The 26940-nt window shown below is 47.3% G+C and overlaps 2 protein-coding genes across 9 annotated transcripts in view; one reads left to right on the top strand and one right to left on the bottom strand.

Annotated features, from left to right (window-relative positions):
• REXO5 (RNA exonuclease 5) overlaps positions 1-14980 on the bottom strand; it is a 1375618-nt gene extending 1360638 nt beyond the window's left edge. For 2 of the 4 annotated variants that reach the window (XM_069647652.1, XM_069647650.1), the window contains exon 1: positions 14880-14976. The gene's annotated coding sequence lies outside the window, so the exon portion shown is untranslated. Of the gene's footprint in view, positions 1-14879 lie in introns of all 4 variants that reach the window. The other 2 variants (XM_069647648.1, XM_069647651.1) reach the window with 2 other exon arrangements.
• Positions 14949-26940, top strand: part of ERI2 (ERI1 exoribonuclease family member 2) — a 282343-nt gene continuing 270351 nt past the window's right edge. For 3 of the 5 annotated variants that reach the window (XM_069647657.1, XM_069647654.1, XM_069647656.1), the window contains exon 1: positions 15019-15126. The gene's annotated coding sequence lies outside the window, so the exon portion shown is untranslated. Of the gene's footprint in view, positions 15127-26940 lie in introns of all 5 variants that reach the window. The other 2 variants (XM_069647653.1, XM_069647655.1) reach the window with 2 other exon arrangements.

Below are 26940 nucleotides of genomic sequence, written 5' to 3'. Positions count from 1 at the left end.
GACCTGCAGGGCACAGATGCTAGTCCCATAACCCTTTCCCCCCTCACCCCACCAGGTGGCTCCCAATAACAAGTAATGCTATATAAGTGATCAGGTGACAGTCTCCAGCTTGTGTGACCCAACTCAACGAAGGTGCCCACAGGGTCAAGTCTTGGGTTCGTCTCCAATGGCCAGGATGTTGTGTTCCAGCCACATATTGGCAGCTGCAGGAGTTTCAAGGAAATGCACCCTGTCATTGCAAATGATTTTGATCCTGCCAGGGTATATTAGCATGTATTTAATGTTTAGGTGCCCGAATCTCGCCATGATCGGCACAAAGGAATTCCTGGCCCACCGGTGTTTAGTCTGGGTAAATGGCAACTTTAGAGTTGTCCCTCAGGACCTCCCCGCCTTCCTTTGAGTGTTTCAATATAACCTCCCGATCTCGGAAGTTCAGAATCTTCGCAATGATAAGATCTCACGGCCAATTTCCTGCTGTAATAAGTTCTCAACATATTGAGTGGAGTCGGAGCCCACCACACCTTCCAGGAGCCCAAGCAGCCATATATTGTTTCCCCAGGCCTCCCCTCTGCGTCCTCAGCCCGCAACTCCAAGGCATTGTTCCTCCTCTCCAGGTCCTGAACTCGAGTCTCCAGGTCTTTAGTAGAATCCCTCGTTTCCTTCAGCTATGTCTCAACCGTTGTTACCCTTTCAGCCAGTTGCCTCACGTCCTGAAGCAGCAGCTGAACGTCTACTTTGACCTCGCAATTCTGGTCTCTAGTGAGGTTCTCTGCGCCACTATTGCAGCCAGTACCAGATCTTCCTGAGAGCCTGCGCCAGATACAGGTGCCTCAGTTTGCGCTGTCGATGCACTTTGGGAAGGTTTGCAGGTCTTGCTCGTATTGGCAAACAAGCCCATGATTGTGGTCTTTCCCTTGCCTTTGGTTGGGGACATTATTGCAGGGTCGACCAAAGCCAGCAGAGATTCAAGTTTCGTTGGAAATCCTGGCTCACAGTCAGCAGCAGCAAGTATACCAAAAACCACCAGTTAGGTGGGGGGGGGGCACTCCGCGCAGGCTCTGGCTCCCTCAAAGCCAATTATGTGTATGCTCCCTGGCCCAGCACTCTCAGCGCAGCAGAAAGCAGTAGTTGTTCACTCAACAGTGTCCAACAATGATCAGCGCTGTGCCTGCTTGGCAGTTAAATTGTAGTTTTTCCAGCATGCCACACTTCCTCGCCCATCCAAGGATTTATGCTGTATGTACCAAAGGGACAGAGAACAGGCGAGCAACACCAGCCATCAGGCTAGATGCCCTGCACGCACTTAGGTCCACTCTTCTAGGTACTGAAGCACCGTCTGCTGTGGGCGCCAGAACCCAGCTTCCAGCGCATCAGAGTATATCAGCCATGAGATCACAGTGCAGGTCTTACAGTCCAGCTTCTCACGTTATTCGCTGGAAAAGACCAAAGCAGTCCCACAAAAGCACTGCTCCCTCTGTGCCTGCTCGCCTTTCCGCCAGTGCCAGTAGGTGTCTTCTGATGTATGTAGTCTATGCTCTTAGGTGCACACACAGCAAGGCCATCCGGCTCGCATAATGATCCTTGCTTCACTTCCAGTGTTCAGTGTATATGTACCCCGGAGGCCTAGTCTTCACATAGGATAGGTAGCAGTGCCCCTCTATACCACTCCTACTCAACCAGCAGCACTGTATGTGTCCCACTGCTGTTAGGAGCTCATTTGTGACCTCTTCAGTCTCAGCAGGGGGACAGGCGCAGTGTCGGACCAGTGGGGGTCGCAGCAGGGGCTTCAGTCCAGCCGTCGCCAGTCCCCGTCCCCAGGGGGTCAGTTTAGGCAGTGTGTGCACACACGGGGAAGGGAAATCCCCAGGCACCCAGCAGGTGAAGCAACAGCGTAGCGGAGCGGTCGGTTGCAGATCCCTGCCGTGCCTGCACCGACACGCCGGGTCTCCTCGAGTATGCCGGGTGGTCCCTCACTCACTTTTGTCTGGGAAGCTTCTCCAGTTCCAGGCACCCGTTGCAGTGCCTTTCGTCCTCTCCGCACTGTCCGATCAACGATAGAGGAGAGGCACTCAGTTGGTCTCTCCTTTTGAGCTCGCCCGCTGCGGCTCCAGTCAGGCTACCGCAGGCACCAGTCCACCAGCCCTGCGGGCCAGGGAGCGCTCAGATGGCAACGCTGCATGCGTCACTGCCAGGCACACGCTCTCTAGTATTCTGTCAACAGGTGATCCAGGCAGCCCTCAGCCGAGTCCATGCACAACCCAGCACCCAGGATACACAGGATACGCTGCGTGGCACCACCGCACCTCCTTCCCTCCTCCTTCCACCGCAAAGCACCTCCAGCAGCCATCTTCATCTGTGCAGGGTCGGCATTTCAGTCCCTTGGTCTCGGGCAATTCTGATCAGATTCAGATTTGCAAGCTGTTGTCTTTGTTGTGCAGAAAGCTTTCCAATTACCGCCGAAACAGCAGGACCTTTACAGGATCAGGACAGGAGCTCCATTAATTCACTGCCTCACCACATGGGCTCAGGCCACGCCCCCTTATGAAAGAACTTGGGCACGATTTCCAGGAGGTGTCTGGGGTTATTGCGTCCAGTAGTTTTTAAAATATTTGAAGGAGAAGGGAATGGAATACCCACTCTCCCAAATTATAGCTATATCTCCCATGGTGCATTGCAACATAGAGGCTGATAGGACTTTAAGAAATGAAAAAGCAGCCATTTTTCCCCAAAATTCTATTGCTAATAACTTTTGACTTTCTGGGTGGATTTGGATGAAATTATAAAAACAAAATGTTTGTCAAAGCCCCCCGCCAAACCCCCAAAGTGCACATTTTGGGACCAATACGTTATAATATGAAAATGTTTATTAATAAAACAAAAAACACTACAGTTTCACAGTTTTTCAGCCCATTCATTTTTCCATAGAGAAAAAGTGCAGCTTTGGAACAGCAGTAGCATGAAAACCACTGGGCAGACAGATTTCAACCAAATAAGAAACCTGGGCACAAAGCATTGACTAAAAGTTCTTGCCTGGTTTGGGGTAAATCCATCCAGTGGTTTAAAATATTTGACAGAGAAGGGGTTGCCCCCTGCTCCTTAAAACCTTATATCTCACTCGACTCACGCTTCTTCCACTGCACAGGTGAGTGTTGATCCCTCAGACCCTTCTGGGCCTCGATTTAAAAAATAAAAGAAAAACATGTTGACCCCCTCCCGCCCCGGCGTGCTCCCTTGCTCCTTCCCGACCCCTTCGTGATCCCGATCCCCTTCTCCTACCTTCCCCCAGCACTCTGAAACACTTGTGTACGAGGGCGATATAAATAAAACATCAATTCAATTAAATTAAGCCCCCCCCTCCCGCAATAGTCTATTGCACATTCTGTACCTAGTGTAGTCGCCAACACCACTCGCCTCGCACTTCTTCCAGCCAGGTGAGTGTTGATCACTCAGACCCTTCCGAGCCTTGAAAGAAACCCTGTTGATCCACCCAGTCCCGGTGTGCTCCCTTGCTGCTTCCAGACTCCTTCCGGATCCAGATCCCGATCCCCTTCCCCTCCCCCTCCCTTCTCCCTCCTCCCTCCTCCCAGCCCGCCCCCCTCCTGTAATAGGTCACTTCGGTGCTTTTTAAATTAGCTTCCTAGTGCCGCCCTCAGCCGCAGGGGCTGCATGGACAAAGTGCCCCGAGGCAAAGCGCATCTCCTTCAGAGGCGGCTCTAGGTTGTGTCTGCTGGTGTCAGCAGGGGAAGCCAGTGGCCAGCCGTCAACCAGCAGCGACTATGAAGGTAGGAGTTGCCCGGGTGAGGAATAGAGCAATCACTCTACCCTGATAACCCTGCCACATAGTAACCTTCTAAACTAGAATAATACTGCGATTATTAGCATGTGCCACGCTGGAATAGTGATGTGATTATTTGCGTGCATCAAGCCCTCAGAGACTTGGTGACAGGGCCATGAGTCTCATCTAGAGAGTGCCACACTTGGATACTACTGCTGATTTGTAGCTTGTGCCACACTGAGATAACACTATGGTTATTGGCCGTATGTAAACTGTATTTTGAAACCTAGGCCTCTCTCCCATTATACAGGACTCTCAAACCTATGTGCGATTTCTCCGGTATTTAAACTTCATTGTGACAGTAGTGCGGTCATGGTTTTTGCCTTCTTAGCAAAGCATTCATCTAGCAAACTGTTCTACTATTGTCTGAGCTCTTGTCGTTTTGTTCAATTGTCTACTATTGTCTCGTCTCGGTCTTGTCTGCTTGCGCTCCTCCCCGTGTCCTTCCCTAGTGTTCTCCCCGCTCCACCCCCCCTTTTCCTCTTCTCTCCCCTCCCCACCAATTCTATGGTGCCCTCTGTCTCTCCTATCTTTTCTAAATGCTTCTCTGTCGACTATCCTACTCTCCTCACTAAATCTGGTACAACAAAGTTTAAAAAGGACCTCCTGTCTCCAACCCAGGCCTCCCTATCGCTGACACCTATACCAGTGCTTCCTCCAGACAAACCCTCAAAGACATACTCTTTGTCGTTCCCTTGCCAGACCTATGGACTCTCCAATATGGTCCCTGTGCTTTCTACCTTCTCTTCTTCTCCCATTAATGGAGGCACCCGGTGGGAGGCCCTCCTGGCCTCCTTCCACTCATCTAAAATCATCATTAATGTTTACCTGAACGGTATCGTCTTCGTCCAAGGACCTTAGGCCAACCTTCTCCTCTTTGATAGATGCTTCCCACGCCACAATTTGTTTTGTTTATTTCTATAGCGCACCAAACCCGGAGGTATCTGGGCGCATAATGTAGGTAAGTCACAATATTTCAGGTTACACACATACATATAGTTGCAGACAGTAAATACATAATTTATGGCATGGTGTAGATCAATTTACAGGTTGAGCGCAAATATACAATAGGACAACAAGGAGCAACCAAATAGTCCAAAGGAGGGGAAATCGGGGAAGTATGCAGTGTAAGTCAGCGTGGTGAGGTGTAGGGTCATTGAGCTGGCAGGCGGTCAGAGACCCCATTGACTAGCCAACTTTTGGTGTTTTTTTCTGAAGCTGTAGAATGACTGGTCTGATTTAAGGTTGGTGGGGAGGGAGTTCCAGGCCTGGGCTGCCATAACTGGAAAGCTGCTGCCTCAGGCTTCTTTTAGTTTGAATCTGGGGACTATTAGGCAGAAGGAGTTTGTGGTCCTCACGGGGCGAGTTGAGGATTATTTGGGAATTTTATCCATTAGGTATTGGGGTGAAGCATTGTTTAGGCATTTGTGGGTGAGGGAGACAGTTTTGAGCAGAATTCTGTCCTTGATGGAGAGCCAGTTGCACTTATACCTAGCCTCCGAGATGTGTTGTCTCTTCGGCATGCTCAGGGCTGTTCTCAGTGCGTTATTTTGAAGGATCTGCAGTTTATTGATCATATAATTGCTAGCACCTAAATATAGGGCATTGCAATAATCGGGATTTGACAGGATTAGGGCTCTCGCCAAGGTAGTGCAGCCCTCAGTGGATAGAAGAGGCTTGTATCAACATGTGTGTACGCTGTTGCTGAGGAGGTGGCGTTAACTTGCTTGCCGAAGTTAAGAGTTGAGACCAAGTAGAAACCCACGGTTTTCACCTCCTTGTCTACTTTAATGTTAATGCGGTCTATGTTAAAGGAGAGGTATTTGCTGCTAAGTTTGTTGAGGTTGGCTGTAGCTCCTAGAATCAGGAGCTCTATTTTATCATCATTCAGGCACAGACAATTTCCTTTCTTCTCCTGCTGTTCTGTCTCTTCCATCCACTGCTTCCTTGCCTCCCCCTGCTGTCTCCTCCTTGGCTACCTTGCCCTCTCCTCCTTCCTCTTCTGCCCCCCCCCCACCCTGCTCGGGCTTCTTTTACACCTCCTCAGGGCGTACCTCTGATTTGTACCCCTCCACAGAAGTCTTTCAAGGACGGCAACCTTTTCCATATTGCCACTCTCAACTCTCGCTTAGCTATCAAACACTCCTCTCACATCTGCCGCCTCCTTGAAGAACTTGACCTCGATGTCCTCGGTCTCAGCGAGACATGGTTCACAGCCAGCTCGGTCACGAGATTTGACACTCTCCGCCCTGATGGCTACAAGATCCTCTCCGCCACCAGGTCCAATCGTTCTGGAGGGGGTGTAGCCCTGATCTTCCCTGAGTGGATTCCTGCCTCTGTCATTCCTAAGCAGGGCTACTCCTCTTTTGAATGCCTCGTCTGCAGGCTCTCTCTCTGTCAGAAAGCACCAAAGTATTGACTGAAAAGGATACGGTACTCAAAAGGATACAGATGTTAGGGTCTTCCGGATCCCTGTTCACACGATTTGATAGTTGTGAAGTCAAGTTTAGACCTTCCAAATGATACGGCTCTCTGACTGATGAAACAGGCAGAGAGAGGGATCACTGGAAAGGGCGTGGGTAAGTATAGGAAGTCAGCCTAGAACAAAATAAAGTATCATAAGAAACTGCCCCAAATCGACTCTCTATGATAGAACAGTATTTGGCATTAATTCACACACTGACCTTAAGACTGGTGTAGAAGAATCCAGCGGAAGTCTCCTTAGGAAAATCCGGAATTGGAACAAACGACAAGGAAGGGAAGATTAGTAAGGGAGACTTATCCCGAACGGCACGAGGCTCACGCTAGATACCGGGTTGCTGCACCACAGGATAGCGTCCAAAGTACTGTTCACTGTCACCCTCCAACAGTCCTTGAAGAGCTTCCTTCCCACGTAGAGAAAAGAATAGAAATGAATAAATCCACCTGTTAATATCACAGATGCAGGAGTCGGAAGTAGCGCCCTTTTGTGGAATAAACAAAGTACACGCGGTTCTGAACAGCCGCGAAGAAAATAGTGTGTGCGTGTGGAAATACACGCAAATAGGATTCACGCAGCCCAGGCCAGCCGCGCTTGAAGACAGCGTGCGCTTGTGGAATTGCACGCGAACAGGATTCACGCAGCCCAGGCCAGCCGCGCTTGAAGACAACGTGTGCGTGTGGAATTTCACGCGAACAGGATTCACGCAGTCCAGGCCAGCCGCGCTTGAAGACAGCGTGCGCAATTACACGCGAACAGGATTCACGCAGTCCAGGCCAGCCGCGCTTGAAGACAGCGTGCACGTGTGGAATTACACGCGAACAGGATTCATGCAGCCGAGGTCCGCCGCTCTTGAAGACAACGTGCGCGTGTGGAATTACACGCGAACAAACAGCTCCAGGAATCAGGGTGTGGAGGAAAACACGCTATAGAAGGCCCAAGAAGCAGCTGAGGAAAACTGCAAGGACAAAGATCGGAGGTTCAGCTACACAACGCCAAATGATTCGATCAGAAGCAGCAAGTGAAGTTTCCACGCTACTTATATACGTAAGGCAGTAGATCACGTGACGAAGCAGAATTCATGTGAATTTGGCGACGTGAAAAGTGCAGACGTCGCTTTCCCGGCAATGAATCGAACAACCGCCATTTGGAATAGAACGGTCTCGCTGTTCTATGAGCGTAAGTGGTAGAACCACATCCAGCATGCATGACACTCTCTCTCTCCTCTAGCCATTCCCTTACTGCGGCTGCCCTCTATCGGCCACCTGTTCAGATCTCCTCCTTCCTCTCGGAGTTGACAGACCTCTCCTCTTCCCTCCTGGTCTCGACCACTCAACTCCTCCTTCTTGGAGACTTTAACATCCACCTGGATGCTTCCTGTCCTTCCTCTGGAATCTTTCGCAACCTCTGCAACTCACTCTCCATCCTCCCCTCTGGCCCGACTCACTCTGCAGGGCACACTCTGGATGTTCTAATCTCCACAGACCTTCCCCTTTCTATCCCTCTTACCACTCATCTCTCCTTGAGTGATCACTGTCTCCTTTCCTCTCAACTCACTCTCTCCATCCCTCAGGACAAGCCAACTCCAGCACTGCCACCTACCTTCTCGGTTATCCGACCCATGAAGCGTGTTTCAGTTGAGGCTTTTGCCACCACTTTCTCACCCCTCCTCCCCCTTCGGCTAACTCACACCCTGACACAGCCCTTTCTATGCTCCACTCTGCTATATCTGATGCTCTTGATGTTCCTGCCCTTGTCATGAGGATCCGCTTGAAGCCAAAAGCCAAGTGCAACTCCTGGTACAACTCAGATCTCATCACCCTTAAACGCAAGTGCAGGGTGGCTGAGAGGAAATGGCATGCTTCCTGTACATCCTATGACAAACTGGCCTGCCGCCTGCTCCAACGGCAATACCGGCTCTCTGTCCGCACCAAGAAGAGAGCCCTCATCCAAGCCTGCGTCTGTGCGGCATCCAACAACTCGCCCGAAATTCTTAAAATCGGCAAGGAGCTGGCCAATCCTGCTGCAGTCTCTACCTCTCCTGTCCCCTCCCAGACCCTCTGCATGGCCCTGGCTTCTCATTTCATCCCTAAACCTCAAGACATCCTGTCCCCTCTCTCTTCCTCTGCTCCTCCTCCCCGCTCTTCCTCTGGCCCCTCTGTGGCCACCTCTACTCCCTCCTTCTCTGCCTTTCCCCTGTTCTCCTTAGATAAGGTTTCTAGACAAGTCCGATCTATGCAAGTCTTGTCAAAACAGGTTCTCCACTGTTCCTCTAAAACCATCAAGGACCACACTGACACTTTGCCTCCTGCTTTGGCTGACTTCTGCAACCACTCCTTCGCCACTAGAGTCTTCCCTTCCCCCCTGAAGCATTCCCTTGTGCACCCACTTCTTAAGAAACTCTCAGCCGACACCTCCTGCCCGGCTAACTGCCAAACTCTTTTCCTGGGCAAACTCCTGGAAAAGCTGGCCATCTCCCAGCTTAATCTTCACACTGAATCGGTTGGTTGTCTCTATGACCATCAGTCTGACTTCGGAGCTGCTAGAAGCACGGAAACTGCTCTCCTGAACATCCATGAAGACCTGCTCTCCGACCTTGATTCCAATACCCCCTGTTTCTTCATCTTACTTGATCGCTCTTCTGCCTTTGACACGCTCAACCATGCCATCCTACTCAACTGTCTTCATGATAACCTGGGTATCACTGATCAGTTCCTGGCTTGGCTAACCTCTTTCCTCTCTGATCGGCCCTCCAAGGTCCAACTTGGGTCCTTCCTCTCCTCTATCTCTAGCTGTGGTGTTCCCTGGGGTATAAACTCTCTCCCTGGCTGATCAACCAATACCGGGCACTTCTTGCCCACCGCTTTGCTACTCTCTGCCCCAACTTTCAGTCCTATGCGGATGACATTCATCTCAGGCTCCCTTCCGCCACCTCTTCTCCTTCTCTCATCTCCGACTGTCTGTCCGCTATCCAGGAGTGGAGTGCCGCCAATTATCCCTGCCTTAATACCAGTAAGACTGAGATTCTCCTCATCGGAACACCTGCTCCCTCCTTTCCTGACACTCTCTGGCCGGCCTGTTGGCCCTCTTCCTGCTACCAACAGTGAGGCTAAAATCCTTGGGGTCATCTTCGACTCTGCACTCTCCTTACATCTCTGACGTCTCTAAGAAGTCACACTACCAGCTTCACCGCGTCAGAGGTATACTTCCTTTCCTCTCCTTCCCGCAGAAGCTCACTGTCTCCAGGGCTCTGGTTCTCTCTAGTCTGGACTATTACAACAGCCTCTTTCTAAATCTGCCTGCTTCTACTCTCTGCCCTCTGCCACTCACCCAGAATAGGACTGCAAGACTTGTCCTTGGTCTCAAGCCCAGGGGTCGTATCTCTCCAAGACTGAAATCTCTGCACTGGCTCCCAGTGGCTGCGAGGATTATGTTCAAAACCCTCTGCATTGTCCACAAGGCCTTCTGGGGCCTGGGGCCGCAATACCTTTAACTCTCTCTTCCTAAATATCTTCCTTCTCGAGCTCTTCGCTCATCCGCCTCCAACTCCCTCAGGGTCCGTCACTTCTCCAAGCAACAAATTGGTGGTAGATCTCTTTCTTCGGCTGGGCCTGCCTCTGGAACAGCCTTCCTGCCTCCCTGCAACTTGAGGAAAACCATCTCTGGTTCCGGAAGCACCTCAAGACCTTTCTCTTTGCTTCTGCTTTCTCTCCTACTCTCCCTTGCTGAACTCCTGACTGAAACTGCACTGGTCACCTGGCTACCCTCTGATCTCGGGCACAGGTCCCCTCCCTTGCCAGTTGCACACCAGCACTGCCTCTCGGGCAACCCCTGCATTTGTGGGCTGTTTCTGTATCCCTACAGTCCCCTACCAGCTCTTGACGCTTGATGCCTGCACTTACCCCTGCACTTGCCACAAGCTGGCCACACCTTTTACCTTATTTAATTTTATTTATTTTTTACTCTTGATCCTAGGGTTTGCACTCCGCCCCCCCCCCCTCACTTTTCCCTTTACCCCCTCCCGATCTCAATGTCACCTGACCCATTAAGATCGCTGGCTTCGTCTTCCCTATGTTCCTCCTCCCTTGCCTCATCACGCCTTGAAACACTTGTTTATAGGCGCATTATAAATGCCATAGCATATCATATTATATATCAGCCTTGGTGCTTTTTACAGCAGAGAGGTTGAGCGAGGCTAACATGCTGGATGAATTTGGGTGAAATATTCCAAACAGTTTATCACAAGCCCAACTAAACTGGAATTCCTTAGAGAATGAAAGTTATTAAGAAAAACATAAGAACGCTGTTTTCAGCCTACTCGCATTAATTTTCCCATAGAGAACAAGTGCAGTTTTTCAACAGACTTAGAGTGAAAACCACTTGGAATATTCTGACAAAATAAGAAATAATCTGAGCACCAATCGAAAGAGGACGCCCACTAAGGAACACAACCCACGCATCATGCACAAGAAAGACAAAGAAGTCAGAAAAGACAACAGAAATAATAAGAAATCCCAAACCACTCAGGAAGGCATGGACCAGCATGATCCCACAACCCCAAAAAACTCGACAAACATCTGAGATGGCCGAAGGAGACATACAAATAACAGAGCAAAGACAGACTACAATACTCACTACCTGTCCACATACGACATACGACAACGTGGTAAACAAAAACAGCACAGCAACACCGAACCGACAGCCTAAGCAAAGGAGGCACAGACATGCTCTTCCTAGGGGTGTCACGGTATTAGTTTTATGACGGTACAATAACCTTCTTGCCAAATGACGGTATATCATGGTTATCGCGGTATAGCAGGTGGAGTTAACTAATCTTAACAAATATTTTCTAAAAGGTCATAAATTGTCAGGTTTATCATATCAAACAAAACTAGGCACCCAGGGCCAGAATTGGGCTTTTCAACATACTTTCCACTGAAATGCCACCCCTTGCTTCCACCAAACACAAACACAGGTGGAAAGGGGGGGGGCCTGCTGCAACTGGCAAAGCAAACTGAATAGCTTTTCTTAAATGGTCCTTTAGGCTTTTAGCTCCCCCCACTGGCTACTGGTGAAGATGAACATGTTGCCATCTTGATAATCTGCATGCCACAGATCAATGGAGTCTGAGGGTAGTATACGCTTGTGCGCATACACACACACACACGCACACACACTCTCTCTTTATGTTACAGCCTTTAGTTTACTTCCGGGCCAAAGGGTGTTCAGTAATCACAGACATGTCACCCTTTGGTATGGCAGCAGGGAATACCCACAGAGATGATTACATTTCGCAGTGTGACTTATATGTAAATTCAATGAAAGAACCAGGCAAATCCCCCATTGTCATATATTTAGAAAACATTATCCATTATAAATATATAAACCCCAAAGCCACCAACCCAAAATCCCGGGAGGATAGATCAGCGGCAACGTGCGTGCCTTGCAAGCAAGACGACACGAAGCAACACAGGTTCGATCCCTGGGTCCGCGCTTAGAAACCTCTGGGTGCTTAAGTGCGTTATAAATACGCAACGAAGACAAAAACAATTACGCAACTAAATAAACAAAACCAATTTCTTTAACAGCGCCTCGATGCCCGCAGGCTGTATGAGCGCTTTAAAAAAATGTACATTAAAAAAAACCCTCTTCCTTCTTGGCACTGTATTTATTCTTCCTATTGCTAACATATTGCTTTTGTGTCAGGCACGTGTGGTTTATGGAATGGCATTAAAAACTGCTCAAACTGAAACTACTTAGCAGACGGCACATCCAACAGTGCAAGACCAAGACTGTGCAGCACTTGCTTACTGCAGCCTTTCCAAATCAGATTGAAAAGCCCACTTAACGGTATGAACGGTATACCGGTATAAACAATGTGACGGTTATTATTGTTCAATTAAGTGGTTCACGGTATCTTTAACGGTATACCGTAATACCGTTACATCCCTAGCTCTTCCTTTCTGAAACCTGGCTATCAGACAACTATAAAGCCATCGCGAACGAAGCAATACCTGACAATTATAAATTAATACATGCCAACAGAGAAAACCGACAAGGTGGTGGAATCGCAATTACACACAAAAAACACACCTGAGCATCTCGAATTATCACAACCAATGCGAAAGACTAGGAATCCCTCCTAATCAAGATAGAACTCAACGACCAATCCAACATAGTATTCCTACTGATCTACAAACCATCTTCTTACAACCCCAACTTTGCAACAAAACTAGCGGACGAGGCTGCCATGCTATCAACCCACCACGAAAACCTAGGTGAAAGAGATCCCACTGATACAAACATATATACAACAGAAGACACACTCAACAATCGTATCACCAAGGCCATTGACCAATTAGCACCAGCTAAAACATTCAAAGCAACACCAAAAAAACTGGCAGCAAAATGGTTCACAGAAGAACTGAAAAAACGCCAACAAAAACAACTGCAAAATAGAAACCATTGCAGTGTGGTAGAGGGGATTGGGATTCAGATTTAGGTTGCACATTGTTGGATATTGAGTGGAGCCACATATGTGCAGGTCCAGATAAATACAAAGTGGATTTAGATTTGAGATATACACAACAAAGAATTACTTATTATTTATATCGGTCCCCATGGAAGATGAGAATGAGTAAATTGAGTAATGTGGACTGTTGTTGGAACTGTAATAGGGAGGTGGGCACTACGCTCCACATGTTGTGGTTATGTGGTAAAATACAATTATTCTGGGGTGGTGTTTTCCAGAGGATGGAGTTGGTTCTGGATCTCTCTATACCCAGAGATCCACTTGTTGCTGTGTTAGGTTTACTGCCTTCAAATATTGGTTTAACTACAAGTAAACTGTTTTGGATATATAGAGCTCTTTTGCTAGCCTTGAAGCAGATTTTGAAATTTTGGAAAAGTGATACCTATCCTAACATTGATGACTGGCTTCAGAGTTTGTCCCTTTTGTCCAAGAGGGAGAAAATATCCTTTAAAGCAAAAGATCAGCTTGATAAATATGAGAGGATGTGGGGTGCATTTAATGATCTCTACGCTTAAAATATTTGATTGTGTTCTAGGTTTCTTATTTTGCTTTGTTTTTTCATTTTATTTCTTTCCTTTACCTTCTGTCACCTTACTCCCTGTATTCAGTTCCCCTCTGTTACTTCTTAAAGATTTACTTAGGAAATATGGGTGAATAAGTATCACCTTGTGCATTTGAGATATTGTATTATGTTCTATTGCTTCTGTAAATTTCTAAATGTATAAATAAAGTTTTGAAAAAGAAAAAAAAATAACCAAAAAATAGAGACAAAATGGTGAGAAAAATATACCAGACAAGACTAAATACAATACCAAAGACCACTCAAACTGTACAAAGCAACAGTCCTCAAAGAAAAAAAGAAAATAAAACTACTACGCCACAAGAATCGACAAACAATTCACAGACAGAACTACATCACCCGGACACACTTTGTGACAGACACTTACAGCAGTTAATGCCTCTGCGGGCTTATATATGTAGACACACCAGAGCAGGTATAATTATGTATGTAGTCACTTACACCAGAGCAGGGTCTGTGTAGTAGCAGCAAAGCAGTTACTGCGTCTGCAGGCATTAGTCTGCACAGGTATTATTATATATGTAGTCACTTACACCAGAGCAAGGTCTGTGTAGTAGCTGCACAGCAGTTACTGCGTCTGCAGGCATCAGTCTGCGCAGGTATGATTATAGATGTAGTCACTTAGACCAGAGCAGGGTGTGTGTAGTAGCCGCACAGCAGTTACTGCATCTGCAAGCAGTAGCCGGCGCAGGTATTTTATATATATATATATATATATATATATATAGTCACTTACACCAGAGCAGGGTCTTTGTAGCAGCTGCACAGCAGTTACTGCCTCTGCGAGCATTAGCCTGTGCAGGTATTATTAGATATGTAGTCACTCAGGATTCGAACCTGTGACCTGCAGATCACGCTCAGATCGCAGCAGCGAGCACACAACCCGCTGAGCTATCTTACCGGCATATGAGTTCAATAATTAGACTATACACATGAGTGATTGATAACTCAGAAATGAAGTGTTTTCTCAATATGTATTACGCTGAACATGTTATCTCACTGTAAGAACAAGCTATCAGTTATTACAAATATTTCATGATTGTTGAAAGAGTAAAACAGAACAAACCCTAAAAAAATAAAGATATGTAGTCACTTACACCAGAGCACGGCTTGTGTAGAAGCTGCACAGCAGTTACTGCGTCTGCGAGCATTGCAGAGCCTGAACCGTACCGTCAATAAGCTTCTGAGCAGCTATTGTGTCTATAATACCAACAACAGGCTGTCCCGTGTAATTGCAAAACCAGATGTTTAGAAAATCACGTACTTACAATGTTTAATCTCAACAAGTGCTAAGTACAATACAAGGAATTACAGTTTCAACGTGCGTTCCTTGAGGTTGCAAAAGGGCTCCTCTTAACAAAATAACAACAAAGGGGTGAGAACGTCTAAGTTGATGGATGCTAAAAGAAAAGCATATACAATTGACTAAAAGAGCTGGATCGCATGCACTCACCTGATGCTGCCTGGAAACTGGACTCTAGTTCACATTCGAGAAACGGACCATAGCAAGGCCCGCCTCCACTTCAATACTTGTGCAGCTCTGCATCACGTGGGTTTCAACGTTCACTGCATCACGTGGGTTTAAACGTTCACTTTGTCATCTTTTTTTTTTTTTGCAGGAGAGGGAAAGGAAGGTGTTGCGGGAGTGATTCTTCCGTTCCAAAGAACATTGCGTATAGTTGGTTGTTATTTGGGTTCTGGTAAGTCCTAAAGTCATCCCTTGTTGATTGTTACTTTAATGCAGAGCGGCAATATTGGGAAGGGGGTATTTCTGTGTATTTTGTAATGTGCATGAGGGGTAAAAGTACAGGCGGATTCAGTTTAGGATTTTTTTCGTTATTTCAGTGTTTTTTGAGGATATGTAAAGTGCATCAAAGTGGGGAGGCAATATTGGGGAGGGTGTATTTCTGTATATTTTGGGGTTTGTAATATGTATCGGTTGAGATTTACTTAAAGTACAGGTGGATTAAGTTCGTTTTGGGCTTTTCTCATGCAAATGTGCGATTTGTCCGTGGCGGGATGTGTTTTATGGAGTGGGGCTGGGCACAGTGCATTCCTCCCGTCCCGTACAGTGAACGGTTAGGTATCCTTCCCGCTGGAGGGTGGAGGGCGGGGTTGGAGGATTTGGTATGTGCAGCAGATGGATAGACCCGTATGGGTACGAATTTCTAGCATAACAGTTCTTTATTTCTCCTGCATGGGGGGCGATTTGGCATACCCCGGGGAGAGGGCTTGTTCATTTACCCCTTTGCAATGTGTGGAAGAGAAGGCTAATCGAAGGCCTTGTGTTGCTTTCATGATCAATCGCACATTCCTTCTGTGACCCACTAGCATTGTGTGTGTTTAAAGTTTGCCGATACTTTCTTCTTCTTCTTAATTATCGAACGCGTGGGCGGACCCACGCAGGCGCTTCCCCATCCTAAAGGATGTGCACCAACCCCACCAATCAACACACAGGCCACACTTCCACACAAACCACCAGCTACCCAACCACAAACACACACCCCCCACCACTCAAAACACCACCCAGCGAGTCCTAGAGACAGGCGCGCAGACCCGCGAGACCCCGGCCCGTAAGCCTACACATGCGCTTCAGGCGCGCTGCCACCCACCCACCGCGATCAACCCGAGCGACTTCCACACGAACCTGCAGCCACCAAACAACCACTACCCCCAATTCAACACCACCAGCCACCCTACCGCAAACAACCACACCCCACCAATCCACACCAACAGACACAACACCCCAAGCTCACACCACCCAGCGAGCCTGGAGACCGGCGCACAGACCCGCGAGACCGCAGCCCGTACGCCTACACATGCGCTTCAGGCAAGGCACCGCGCGCTGCCGCCCACCCACCGCGGCCAACCCGAGCGACACCCACACTTCCACCAAACCACTACCCCCAATTCAACACCACCAGCCACCCTACTGCAAACAACCACACCCCATCAATCCACACCAACAGACACAACACCCCAAACTCACACCACCCAGCGAGCCCGGAGACCGGCGCGCAGACCCGCAAGACCCCAGCCCGTACGCCTACACATGCGCTTCAGGCTAGGCACAGCGCGCTGCCGCCCACCCACCGCGACCAACCCGAGCGACACCCACACTTCCACACGAACCTACAACCACTACCCCCAATTCAACACCACCACCAGCCACCCTACCACAAACAACCACACCCAACCAATCCACACCAACAGCTACCCTACCGCAAACAAACGCCCCCCACCAACTCACACCCCGTCCTCAGCTCCGCCAACTACCCGCCACTTCCAAACGCATTCGCCATCCGCGCAACACCTCTCAACAGCCCAACCATCTTCCCGAAACATGCCGGCCGCACTTCAGCGTCTAGTCCCCATTCCTCCGCTACTCTGAGTCTGCCGATTACTTTCTGAAATTCCTTTACGGCTTGTTTCTGTTACGTCGTCGTGAAGTTTTCACGTGGGACGTCTACGTGCTTAGGGAGAGGATTACGGAGGAAGGGGTGGTCCACGCCGTGCACGGGCCTGTATTTCTTTTTTATTGCGCATTTACAATGGGTTTATTAATCTAGGGAAAGCGTCTGGTATATTTGATTTTTTTTATTTACATCGAGCTCATACAGAGGTGTTTCACAGCGCCGCAAGTGAGGAGAACAGGTGAGAACAAAACACTGATGGGTTTGTTTTTCCTATTTTGATTTTAGTTGCAACAACAGCTGATCTTTGTCTCTTCTTGGCTGGTATCGTCAACATGACATCACCCACCCACAAACAGAAGTGGTTTATGGCCGTTCTGCACACGCCGAGAGATTCGTGTTGTAGTGTTGTCATGTCACTGGCCTGGGTGATTGCTGTAAGAATGTTGGTGCATGAATGCAGCTCAGGAGAATGTTTGGGTGGATCTGTGTGTGAATGTTCTGTGAGTGTCAGTTGGGGCAAGGGGCGCCGAGTACACGGGGGCTCTGGGGCCTGGGCAGAATGAAGTCTTGGCAACAGGGCTCCTATAATTGTAATACTATGCTTTTGTTGAGGGAATGCCAGTTCATCTTAGTGGGGATGCTATACTTTTGAAGGGATGGAATTACTCAGAATGTAGCAGCACTATTCAATAACCCAAAATGCTTAAGCATAGTTAATGTGAAAATACTACACTTCTCACCCTTGGGACAGTACTGCCACTTTTCACAGAGGCTTCTACAGCACTGATCCAGCCTACTGGACAGCTTCACTTTTAATGGCACTTCTCAATAGGGCTGCTATACTTCAATAGGAAATGACCAACACTACCCCGCAGGGAATTGCATACTCTTGATGCCACCGAAGCAGCACTTCCACCCACCACAGCTGCTTTATTTTTAATGGCACAGTGCGTGTACTTCTCAGCCACTCTGCTTTACATTTAAACAGACCAAATTGTCATTTCTCAGCAGGACTGCAACACTATGCCATTGTGCTCTGTATGTTGAGTGCTTCTTCACCACCAATGTGGGTTCATGGCACTCTCCCAGTGTGTAAATAGTAGATCTGGCAACATTCAATTGGCAACAGGCATGTCCCGAGCTTCCTGCTGTACATAAGCTGCCGCTGAGAATGTTGGAAGCCGTGATGGGGCAAGGGATAGAAGGCTCGAGCCTGTAAGATAGCAGAATCGGCAGGGTCTTAAAACCTGCTCACTCATTCTGGACGGAGGGGACATGGGGCAAAATGAGCCTGATCCCACATACAGGGGGTTGTTACCCCTTTATCTCTCCTTAATGAAATAATGAGCTCTCTGACACAAGTTTTCACCCCTGCACACACAATGAATTAATATGGTATGGATCTATAGATCGAGAAAACTGGAGTGAGAATTTGGTGTTTAAACAGAAATATAATTGTCTTCCTAGATAGGAGACTGTCTCCATTAATATACATAGGGTCACTGAGATGACCAAGAGTGAAACTGTACGTTCAGTTGTGAGATTAACGGGTATACTATGCTCCAAGGAGTGAGGTGCCCACTCAATATATCACACTGTTTAAAGGTGTGAGACCCATCCTGAATGCTTGCCCTAAGAGCCGCCTTGGCCAGAGTTGCTCACTGAAGAAGAGAGCATGTGATCCGGGCCTCTGCAGCCCACACACACGCATGGGATTCCCATGCACCCACTTGCGATATTTGCACCAAATTAGTGATATTGTGCTCCAAGGTAGGAGGCACACGCATAGTCTTTGCTCTGAGGTTTGACACACTCACAGGATGGGGTGACATTTCTTTCTCCCATCCTAGGTGTGTTGCTCTGCCTTTTGAGGGCTACTACAACCTGGATGATTATAGAGGGGTAGAGTAGGGGCAGTGTTGGCCTACTGGATGGTTTAAACCTCCTTACTTGACTTTAGTATATGCAGTACATGCTAGCCAATGTTTCCCCTCTTCAGCGCTCCACCCACCACCCCCCTCGCAACAAGTTGGCGACAACGTGCAAATGTGTTTATATAACCGCTGGTGATGTCACTTCCTATATTTGGGCACCCCCTAGGAAATTCATAAATCGGCTCCCCTGGTTGGGGCCTGAGCTGAGGATTGCTGAATGGCCGGTGGGTCTACTCCTTTGTCAGTAATGTCTACACCTATCCATGTTCCTGTCAGTGTCTACATGTGATTGTAAATACCTACAAGAGTAACTGGAGTATTCTACATATGTGAAATAAAGCCTACCTGGAACTCATCTAGACTACAGCTGGTCTGTGCTTCAGTGATGCATCCTGAATGTCTAGTATGAGGCTTTACAACATTGGCAACAAGATAAACTTGAAATAATAAAGGACATTTAGAAAAGGACTGTAAGGCGTGCATATAAAGGAGCTACAGCAACAAAAAGTACAGTAAGGAGTGCTGTGGGGGAGGGGGGAAGCAGCATTTGAGTGACCCACCGCCCCCCCCCCCCCTAAGCCTTGAATATAACCATCCTGCCCAGCATAACCTAATAAGAAATAAAAATAATGACACTGGACTCTGGGAGGGAGGTCTCCAACAAGGAAATGTGCCCCAGAGATCCCTATAGCAAAGCGTGTGCCATTAAACGAGCCATTACAGAGGAAGATGAACATTATAAAATGAGTTATGGAACTGCTACAAATGAAATGTAATGGGTATTTAAAGTGACCCACTGTTTCCCCAAAGCCTTGAACAAACCATCCTGCCCAGCATAACGTGAGAATACGTTTTACATTGGACTGTGTCAAAAACAAAAAGGATGGAACTATGGAAATGAGATGGGTGTTCCCTTTTGCAACGGCATGGCATTGATGCGCACATTTTTAATTCTAATAAGACTTTAAAGTTTATATGGGCACTGCCTGCAGTAATCCAGGAGATGGCGCCGATGCCCCATGTTCGCTATCAAGTAAAAGCAGAATTGTATTGGTTATAAAGGGGGAAAAATGAATACAACGGCATGAATGCCCAGTGCAGTTTTGGATAATAAGTACAGTGAAGATAAATGACTAATTGTGGTGAGGTTTGCCAATTTGTGACAGATTCTAGACGTTTGGGCGTATATGCACATTACTTGGAGGATATATGTTGCAAGAGTTGGATTAAATGTACTGCTACAGGGCGTGGAACTTGCCAGTTTAAACAATGCTGTGTGAGGAGGCCTTTGGTTTCGGTGGCCCTACTATATCCGATCCTGACAGCTGATATGGAGAGAATGATGACTCGGTGTAGAACGTTCCTGGGGTTGGCGAAGCACTGAACGTGACAGTGTTGGCCTTATGGAACACAGGTGAAGAGCAGTCCAATAAAGGACCTGTGCAGCGTGATGACGTGATCATGAAATAAACTCATGTCACGTTGAATTTTAGCATCGGGTAACAGTGTTTTCTTGTGTGTGTGGGGATCAAGCATTTTTTATTGCGTGGCATGGAAAGAGAGCGCTGCATGGGAAGCTGCATTTCGCCTCGAGGATGGCAAGAGTTCATGACAAGACGTCCTTTGCCCAAGTGAGTAAGGTATATATGGACGCTATGATGATGTGGACGCTTTATTGTATTGGGGAAGGCATCTGCAATTTAAATGGAAGCACATTAGGGACGCTTTGCTGCCATCGTTGCAGTGGAGTTTTGTATAGCATCAGACCGCTTCTTTCGATGGTTGTTTTCAGGTAGGGCAAACTCGGATCACGTCGAAACAACACCATAGGAGTCGACTGTGACAATGACAGCACTTGGTGCCAAAAGAGTCCCTCAAGCTTAATCCACATGGAGTCCGGAAGTGATGGCATCGCTTCAGCTCCAAAAACTATACTTGGGATCACCTTTAATCTAAAGAATTTCAGGATTGGCATTAATGAGAAATGTCCAAACTTTATGATTTTTGTTTGGACTATTATGATTCTCATCTTTGCTCGTAGATGGTCTTGCATTGGTGTTTCAGCTCTACTGTTGCTCATCCCCAAGTATTTGAAACTGGTGACGTTTTCTAGCCTGTTACCCTCCGTGAACAGTTTGAGACTGTTTATTTATTTCCCCAAACATTACATTCTTTCTTTTTTTGTTTCGTTGAGTTCCAAGTTGTCTCTCGGGTAGACCTTCAAGTTATCCATCTGTCTTTGTAACCCGACAGGGGTTTGGTCAAGCAGTAATATGTCGTCCGCATAGAGGATTCTTGGGATTTTTGTATTTCCCAATGACGGCAGGAAGGCTTGAATTAATTCCTGGGAGTCCCTATAGTCAGCGTTGTAAGAGTTGTATAAAGCTGGCGCTAGAGGGCATCCTTGCTTCACCCCACGCACTGTTATGATCTTATCTGGTAACAGGCCAGCTTTGTTTAGCCTTACTCTCATTGAGGTCTGTGAGTACAAAGCCTGGATAGGCTGTAAAATTGAGCTCGGGCACCTTTTTGGATCAGTTTTTGCCACAAGATTTCTCTATTCACCCTGTCGAAAACTTGCACCAAGTCCACGAAGATTAGACATAATCGTGTTTTGGCTTGAAGTGCATTTGCCTTCAGAACACTTATTAGACGAATGTTTGCTGAAGTTCCCAGTCCACGAACTAAACCCTCCTGTAGTGGATCATAATTATCGGAGGCAAAGGTCCACTCTTGGGAGCCCTCCAGAGCTAAGGAACCAAACATTTTGCTGATGGTATCCAGTAGAGCAATTGGGCGATAATGCCTTGGATCATTCTTTTCTCCTTTTTTTTAAAGATTGGCACTAGGATGGCGTTTTTCCATGTTGAGGGAATTGCACTACAGTCTACGCAGTCCTGGAATATCTCACTTATCAGGGATGCCCAGGCTTCCGGGTGCTGTTTCAGGTTATAATTAGTTAACCCATCTGGGCCCGTGAGTTATTTTCTGATCTTGTTCCAGCGCACTTTAACAGATGGCGTGTCAAGGGGGCATTTGTTTCCCAATGATTTATATAATTCCTTGTGTGAAATCAAAGCTTGTTCAGCCACTTATCAAGTGTTGTTGATTCATTTGCGCCTGGCTCAATCAGGGTCCAGAAGACCCTGGAGTTTTTGCCACTCAGAATGCGCAGCATTGCTTCAGGGTCTGCTTGGTATAAATGTACTCTTTGCTGCCGTACCCAGGCTTTGTAGTTTTTTTTTTTTCTCCTCTTTTGCTTTAGTTGTTAATAATGGATTTTTTTTTTCACCAAGCGTTTACTTTGTCTTACCATTCGCCTTTTAGGTACCAACAGTTTGTTGTACACGTGGAGCTTTAGTTTTAAGGTGTCAGAGCTCTGCCGTTTAACTTTATGTACTTTGAGGAAGGGCTGATGGGCAAGACTGTTCCTTTGCTTGGCGATTAGAAAATTTATTTTTCTTTTAGTCTAAGGCGTGTATTCCCCTTACAAGGTTCCAGGTTATTAAGCATGCTTTCCCTGTTTAGGTGTGTGACTTTCCAGTGGGTTGCTAGGTTATGGTCGCTGTTTAAGGTTCTCGCGACTTCAGTCTTCAATTTGCTCCAGCAATTTTCTTGAGACACACGTGTGATCTATCATGAGACCCACTCCTTTTCCTTCCCATGTCGGTACTGATGGTATTTGGTTTTTTTATTTTGTGGAGGTTATGCAGATTGTATGCATCCATTAGCAGATTCCATTTTCTGCCCCTAAAATATGAATGCAAAGTTGTGCCTCCTTTGCCCCACTCTGTTACGCACACTGCATTTAAGTCACCCAAAATGATTGTGTGATCGACTTGTTGGCTTCTTCAAGGGTGTCTTCTATGCCGTGTAAGTATTTGTCTGCATCAGTTCTGGCTGGGTTGCAGTAAGTGTTGATTAGGAAAATCTTTTCAAATTTAGTTGGATCTTGTTGGGGCTCTTGTCTATTCCACAAAACTAAGACTACTTGAATTAGTTCTGTGGCTTGAAGGGTAGAATCTAGCGTTAACCCGCTTCCTGCTCTTATGCCGGTTCGGAGCCTGGAAATGGGCCTACCACCCTCCCCCTTAATATCTGGTGAGAGTTCCAGGTCATATCCATTGAGGAAAGTCTTTGTAGTTAACCATGTCTCTTGGAGACAGACAATCAAAGTTGCCCAGGTTAACAACCGAGATCGTAGTTTAATGTCTGAAACCTTGGGTATTCCATGAGCACATTTCCCTGGTGCAACTCCTCTTCTGACTTCCCCTAGGTCAAGCCCCGAAGCTGTGGCTAGAAGAATTTATAGTTTTTCTGGACTCTTGATGTCCAAATGCTCTGCTTTGGTGGCGGTTGTTGCTCATTTTCCTCTCTACACCTGTGCTGGTGGTTTCCCAGAATCTCATGCTCTTTGTTTGCCACTTTATTGTCTGTATTGTTTCTCCCGAAGGCAGGGCCTCGTGGGAATCTCTTTAGCTTTTTCGGAGAGTCTGCTGTCTCGCCTTGCTGGCGAAGATTCATGAAGGGGCCCGTTCATATGTTGGACAGCTTTTCCAATTTCGAAATACCCCCTCCGACTGTGGTTAGGCGTCCCTATGTAGGTTCTTGTGCATCTGTAGTCTGTCCTTCAATTTTGTGTTACTTGGGCTTTCTTGGTGAGCTTTTCTGACCATGTATCTTTCTCTCTTGATTCATATCAAACATTTGTCTTTTGTTCGCAAATCTCCTTAATTTCATAACCCATCCTTTTGAAGTCCCCTATAGAGTTTCTGAAGAAGCTCCTTACATTAGTTGCTTCAGTATGGAGATAGGAGCACTCTTTATCATCTTCTTCCCTTGGTTCAACAATCGGGATGTATCCTCTTTACTTTGGCTTCCGCGGGGGCAACCGCCCCTGCCCCCCTGTGATCCGCCTGGTGGCTGGAGCATCAATCTTCCTTTGTTTGCGGTGGATTTCTTCTTGCTTCCCGTATCCATTTTTTTTCCCTTTAGGTTCCATTTTCTTTAGTTCATTCTGCAGGCCATCCGTTTTTCTTTTTACAGCTGGCTTGGGAGTTGGCTCTGATTCAGAGTCTTCAATCGGGTAGACACTTGGCTCCAGTAACTCCTTCATCTGTTTGTTGCCTACAAAGTTCATGGCCAGAGGTTCAGTTCTCGTGGTCTCTTGTGGTAAATCCCCTTTTTCTTTTATGTTTAATTTCAGTGTTGTGTGTATTTATTATTTTTTGGGGGGGGGGTGGTCGGCTTTGGTTTTCACAACGTCCTGAGCCACTGCCCCGTAACCTGTTCCCTTAGTGCTTTCTTTATTCCCTCTAAATACCATGACATCCTTTGTTATTCCTAGCCCATTTTATCCAAAGGGATGCCTTGGGCCCTACGTTTGAATCCCACAATGGTTTTCGCAAAGGATTTTGCCGGGGTAATGGCTCAATTAGAACCAAAGGCCCTAGATCTCTTGCAATAGCCCCATTCTCCCTTGGTTTCTTTTGTGCAGGTTCCATCTCTTGTGACTGCAGATCTGGGATAATGCCTTCCAATACGTAAGCTGCTCTACCCTTGGCTTGGGTTAGTGCCAGTACTTGGGTGCCGGCTATTGAACTCTGTTCAGAGGAATCTTGTACTGGTGTTTGAGTTGAACTTGTTGCTGTTCTGGGTGTCTGGTGTTCTCCTGATTTTTGGCTTCAATATAACCCTCCAGATGGGTTGGTTTTGAATGCATGGATGACATTATTGCTGAGTCGTCTTTAAGGGCTTCATTCATAGCCTTGTATAGTTTACAAAAAGGGGCTAGCGCAATTCTGACTGTTGACATATTGGACATCAAGTCGACTTTTTTGGAAGGGATATCTCGTGAAACTGGAGTTGAAATTTTGCTGAGCCGTCTCCTCTCCGGAGTCATCTCCAAGGTCAACCCATGCTGAAGTGTTAATTCCATCCTGTTTTTTTTTTCTTTTAATTTATTTTTTATGGGGGATCTAGCTTTCTGTGATTCTTATTTTTCAGCCACGTGTGGAGATGCCTTCCTGTTTGAGTCCTCGTTTGTCAGTGTCATTCCAAGCTCTTGCCTTGGAAGGCTACTTTTATTAGACGATTCGGGTATTGAGTCTGGTTGACTTTTCTCTAAGCCAACCTCGGTCCGCTGGTCCGGTTTTATAGGCCTTAGGCAGGAGGCCGTTTATTTTGATGATGGGGGATCCGTTGTTGCAGCCATTTTATCAATGTTGGCGTTTTGGCGTTTGGGCAGGTCCTCCCCGGCCCCGTAGCGCTTGTTTTCTGTCATTGCAACGGGCCTGGAGGGGAAGCTTGACTACTGAGCTTACTTGTAATGCTCCCCCATTGATTTTTGTTTAAAAATATAAATTTTCAACGTGCTAGATAGCACTGATTTTTGCTGTAGAGGGAAGACGAGGTTGCTTTTGGGTGCAAACACGTGTGTACTCGGGATCTCTTTGAGTCTTTCCTTCTGTTTTGTATCCCGCTGTTAGAATTCGCCTCCTCCCATTCACCCCCAACCCCCTTTGGCACTTTATCCCTCAGGGGCCCGTCTCCTGTCTTTGGTAGGGAGGGTTGAGGTAGTGGCTTGTGTAGATCTTAAATATTTTGCCTTCTTAGGCGTTCGCGATATCTCCAAGCCTACTTCCTGGGATCGTGTGGTCCTTTTTGTCTTCAGATGTTAATTGGGCTAATGAGTTTCCTCCTTCTACGTTATACGCACAATACCCTTATGCATTATTCCTTGTTGGCGTATCTGGAGAAGTTGTTAAATCCTCTCTGACCACAATATCATGGACTTTGATATTTACTTTCATATTTGTTTTCTTAACCGCAAGCGAGCATCACGTAGGGGGGCTGGGGGAGAGCTGCCTCCTGACCTTAGAGCATCGCCTGTGGGCTTACCCCCGGGGGTGACCATGTTTATAGCAATGGAAACAATATCTCCAGCTTCAGATAGTCTTTGAGTTGCTTTCTTTGTATTCATCTGGGCATGCTGGCTGCATTGCCTCAGCGGTCTGTTTTTGTTTCTTTATTGCCCCCCACACCCCAAGTTCTCCCGGGAGACGCAGCTCTTATCTTCAATCTTCTTGCTGCCACACTTCCTGATAGGAGTTGCCGTTGACTGCTTGAAGTTGGCAGGGCACAATTCTTGCTCCATAATCCTATGGCGCCCGCTGCACAAACTTCATCCATTGGCGCCACGGACTGCAACAGACTGCGTCCCACTCAGCGTCTACACTCCGCCATAATCAACGTTTTCTTTTACTTGAATCGCACCCGGCACAGATCCTGCAGCTCCCCTCTGAGAGCGGTTGGGTGGCTGCATCATGTGGGATAGTTTAAATGATAATGGGGGTATTTATTTATTCATGCAAGTTTCCGACAAACATTGCATAAATAAACCGGGTCGTGGCTGAGGACTTTAACTTCCTCTGGTGACCCTGTGCAGGGTCACCAGAGGAAGTTAGTTTGCATTTCCTGCTGCTGTGACCTGTATCAAAGTCCTGCTGTGTACATGTAGGGGGCGGAGCCTTCAGAGAGCTCATGGCGGCAATGAGCTGCTCCGCCGCCCTACTCCGTGCCACCTTTTTCTTTTCTTTCTTTTTTAAATTTTATTTTTCAAGGTAACCCAGCGCAGAGCATTGGTTTGGGGTTTGTGGCGGCTGACTCTGGCCGGATCCGGCTACACACCTGGTGCGGGATCTCAGATCCTGCGAGAGCCGGCCCAATGACCAGTGCTGCTGTTATTTGCGTAACACGGCTTTCACTGTTAAAACAGCAATGGGCTCACTACGACGGCATGCTGTTCCCTTGGTATGATTTCTGTAACTTTACTGCCTTGACAATGTGAGGGTTTCTGAACATTGCAGGGAGATGTGGCTGACTTTACCGCTCAGTGATGCCAGGCAGTGCATTGACCCCCACCCCCAATATTTCTTTCTTTCTCTCTGTATAGGACCGACTTCCTTGATTTGCCTGCATTGTCTCACTGACTAGGTGCCTGCATGTTGCCTTGCCAGTATACAGTGAAAATGCGAACTCCTATGTAGTCTTGCGAGCAAGATAACAATGAGTATTTAGCCCTAAAAAGGCAGAGTTCTTCAATCTGTGGCGCGTGTGATCCAGGACAGCGAGAAAAGAGAAAATACATGCTCAGTCAGTGCAA

This window comes from Ambystoma mexicanum, chromosome 2q (assembly GCF_040938575.1).
Source record: "Ambystoma mexicanum isolate Mex_15411 chromosome 2q, UKY_AmexF1_1, whole genome shotgun sequence".
NCBI classification, from domain to species: Eukaryota; Metazoa; Chordata; class Amphibia; order Caudata; family Ambystomatidae; genus Ambystoma; species Ambystoma mexicanum.
This window is presented reverse-complemented; position numbering and strand designations above follow the sequence as displayed.